The sequence below is a fragment of the Aedes albopictus genome, chromosome 2, assembly GCF_035046485.1.
Source record: "Aedes albopictus strain Foshan chromosome 2, AalbF5, whole genome shotgun sequence".
Taxonomy (NCBI): domain Eukaryota; kingdom Metazoa; phylum Arthropoda; class Insecta; order Diptera; family Culicidae; genus Aedes; species Aedes albopictus.
The window spans coordinates 309278985-309283292 of NC_085137.1; the positions used below are offsets into that span (position 1 = coordinate 309278985).

The window sequence follows — 4308 nt, forward strand, 5'->3', positions numbered from 1 at the left end:
CGACACAGTTTGTCGTCCTCCTCGTCGTCGGGGGCAGGTTTCCGAAGGCTCGTCTGCCACATGTTGTGATTTCGATAGGTTCCATGGCTGAGCAGTGAAAAAAACCCCTTCTGAGGGATGAGAACTTTAATTCAAACAAATTGCATTTCGATTGGATGGGACAGCAAAGTTGCAATTTTTCCACCGGCCACGTGCCCCAATTTAAGAGGGGACCTTTTATCGAGAACGACGACGACGACGAAGGCGAGTTTCTTTTCGCATGCATGACTTAGCCCGAGGGAAAGCTGATTAGGAAGCGGAGTCGGGACTTGAGCCAGGGTCGTTCGCTTGTTCTTTGGTGTGAATTGGATGGAGGATGAGCGACGAACTTTCTTCGAATTCGTTGGGCAACGGCTGTTGATGGCACCCAAGCCAGGGGAAGGCGTGTGGTCAAAGAATATAATTATTTACGCTTTTATGATGATGTAGTCGGGCACGCGTCGACCAATTACAATAATGTTTGTAGAGTGGTCGAAATGCAAATAATGTAGAATAGGTTCTCTGTATTACGTAACATCTTGTAGTAGTCAGAATCATAATTTAATAATATAGTTTGAGAGTATTCACGTTTAAAGAACAAAATGTACAAAAAAATGTACAAATAGGTAACATTACTTCACATTTGAATATAGGCACACTTATACTATAGACATAAAATCGAAAAATGCCAAGACAATAGGTTGTTTTGGCTTCCCAGAGGCTACCGTCAAAATTTGGGCGAAATCGAAAAATCTTCTCCTTCTTGGCGTAACGTCCCCATTGGGACAAAGCCTGCTCCACCGCCAATGACCATTTGGAATGTGTATCGTGTGGCAGGCACGAAAATACTCTATGTCCAAGGAAGCCAAGAAGATTTCCTTTACGAAAAGTTCCTGGATCGACCGGGATTTGAACCCTTCGCCCTTAACATGCTAAATACCCAGTAGCGTAGCACACAGATGGCTAATTTGAAGTTTTATTATTAACAATTGTAAATGTGCACACTTCATTCAAGTAGTTAAGTTAGTTTACTTTTGAGTAGTTTGATGTTTACTCTTTGTTCCTACAGAAGCCCCAAAATATAAAAAAAATGTGGAAATCAAAATTGGATTTTACGAACTTCAGTCCCGATATGGAAGTAAAATTCATGAGTATTATGAAAACGACCCTAATATCCTAACCACAGGACCAAACATAGCTGTTGACTTCCCGGATAAAAACCTACCATAGGGTGTATGGTGAAAACCATTCCTGAACCATACAGTGTACCAGCAACAATAAAGTATATTGTAATTGAATGGTTCACTAAAAGCTTTGCAAATTGTAGCTACTAAACATTTACATCCGTAACATTATGTAACAATATATTACACTGTTTTCTTACGTTTGAACCATTCACTTTTCCGAAATATTATTTTCCTGTGCATTTTTAATTAATTATTCAGTTTTAGATTGTGTGTTGTTGATGTTCGTTACTTTTTTGATGCAAAGGAAAGGAAAGAGAAACAAGTTGGTTGATTTGTCTTTATTTCAGAGACTTTCAGCCCGTGGCTGGTTCGTCTCTTTCAAGGAAAAAGTAAATAAGTTGAAACATCAATTTAAAGGAAAAAAATGTTTAAATAAGTGGTAAACCAGGTGTCCTAAGGACTGCAGATCCAAGAGATATGACGGGCTAGGTAAGTAGAGTGCGATGAGAAAAATATGAATGTAGGTCAGCCCAGAAAGACGCAGGTCAGATTTCTGTAAATTAGTGGATGAGTTCAACACTATTCACTTTCTGTATTTGCATTTAGGAGAATTTTCTCCCCTTCTCTCATGTGAACTTGCCTTCGACCACAACCGATTCAAATGCAATTGACGAAATTTATCTTTGACGTGAGCTATCTTTAACATATGGACTGGACACTGAAACGACTTCTAATATAAGTTCGTCTGCGAGTTCGATTTTTAACCAAACTTATATTTGAACCGAACTTGACAGTTTTCTTATGAGTTGTTATGTATTTCAAACTTTAGTCAAACTGGAGCCTCAATATTGCAATAACGGTTAAGCACGCTGTAACGATACTTATGTACCTCGTCACCCACTTCATGCAGTTCATTCAGTGTTCTAATAATACTTAGCGCGCTCGGCATAGTTCCATCATGCCGCTCAAAGTGTTGCCACAAATAATGCTTAGTTTGCAAAATCCTGTTATCTGGCTGGTGGGGCATGGGAGCCTAAGCTTCAACTGATTATGCAATCAGAGAATACTCAGACCTTGACTCAGACTTAGACGTGGGCGATCCTATATATGAAGGGTTGTCCAAGACGCTCTGGAGAATTTTCAAAACGCATTCTAATAATGTTGAATTTGATAGGTTCTAGTCCGCACTATCAAAGACAGTTCTATTAGACATTATTTTCAGGTTAGTTTGGCTAGAAAGCCTAAGATGCCATTAACAGGTGCAACATGACATGATAATATATCATTATATGGTTTATAGTGTAAAACAATACAACATAACAAAAGAGAACCATTCCAAAACCATGTGATTAAATGTATAGCCAGTAGTGTGTAACCGTCCGTTACAAATTTTTAGTATTTTTTTAATTTGTGCTCTTGTTATGTGAACAGTCACGTCTCTAGCGTTAAGTGGTGTTGGATTAGGATAGCGTTATTTAGAAAAAGGGTTTAAAGTGTTAAAAAGATTAGTCAAATGTTAAAATATGTAGCTAAAATTGTTAGTGGATTAGGCTTGATTTTGAATGTACATGAAAACAGATTAGAGGGTAGATTGCATGCAAGCTATGGATTAAGGACAAAAATGGCTGAAACGATAAGTGGACCTACAGGCGCATTACGTTAAATAGGTGGTAACAACACCCAACCCAAATTGAGGTAAATTGAAGAATGGAGGAAAATTGTATGAGGGGGTCGGGCCAAGTTGAAGAAGCGCCATTGCCCCAATCTGTAAAAGGCGTTCATGTGCTCCAGGTGTCGTTCTAAAGTGTCCAAGTAACGAAAAATGAGTGGTATTTCTTAAATCGGGAGAGAAACTTGAAGTCATCAGGTATGATTATTACCCAATCTATCTTGAACTAGCTCCCATCTAGTGACTAGAGTACGGTTAATTAATTCCTCCCGTTACCCTCACAGGACCTTTTTCTGTTTGCCTTAAAATCGCCATTTTGTCTGGTCTGGCGTGCCATACCAGGAGCATTCGTTTCGGCCTAGTAGACCTAGTCTGCTACGTCTAACCCGTCAAGGATCGTCGTAGGCCTCTGGTCAGATTGGCCATAATCGTAAAGGAGGTCCACAGCTCGGGGTTGACACCCCTAATCGTTAAAGAGCTCTTACCCCTCTCGGCACGGTCACTCCGGTACCGTCCTGGGCCGTGTCGATTGCCGTCAAAGAGGGAAGACGCCTTACCGTCGGTCGAGGAACCGACCCCCTTCGACAATCGCCAAAATTGTCGTAGTAACGTACTCACCTGTCCGTCCAGCAAGTACCTCAGCGAGCGCTCGCAGGACTCCCAAGGAACGTCGGCAGCAGCAGGAAGCAGTAAGCCGTACCGGTACGTGAACAAAAAAAAACATTATACCTACCCACAACTACACAGTTTATAATAGTCCAAATAGATCCTCTAAAACCCTCAATAGTTTAGCTTGCAACAATAGACTAAATCGCTCAATAAATCACTAGTTTTTCCTTCAAAGTTCATTTTTGTATTCATACCCCACGATAGCACTAGTCAGGTGACCGTGAACTGCACACCTTGCTCGCGTAGCCCCTCAGCTTACCCAGTAGCAAGCCGACCCTGAGACCCAGCTCGAGGGGTCTCTTGTTACTGAGAGATTGCCCGGTTCATTAATAAGTTACAAGAGAAATTACAAATAAAACCAATACATTTACAGTACATTTTATTGTTTGAAGCCATACATGTATCATACAATGCACGGTATATTGAAACCCACGTATCAGTATTTAGAACAATTCATTTACAATAAAATGTATGGTTTTGCAAAATTTTATAAATATATGGAGGAAAATATTTTTTGTATTGTTACGATACTTAACAACCTGCACAATATATTGTAAAATCTTATTAAAAATTCACTGTATGGTTACATCTTATTGTTTTTGTATTTTTATTTTTACAGTGATGTCTATTGTAAAAATATGGTTCTAAATAGTACTGTTACAATACAACGTTCGTTTTTTCTACTGTATTTTTTATTCGGGTTAGCTAAAGGTTACAGCTGAAATTAAGAGGCCCAATTTATGAAAATTAAGATCTGAACACATG

At 39.5% G+C, this 4308-nt stretch overlaps 1 long non-coding RNA gene across 1 annotated transcript; it reads left to right on the forward strand.

The window, feature by feature from the left end:
- Positions 1-2938: 2938 nt before the first annotated feature.
- On the forward strand, positions 2939-3717 carry LOC134287159 (uncharacterized). The gene is made up of 2 exons (XR_009997084.1): positions 2939-3072; positions 3159-3717. It is a non-coding gene; the product is annotated as an uncharacterized LOC134287159 (long non-coding RNA).
- Positions 3718-4308: the final 591 nt, after the last annotated feature.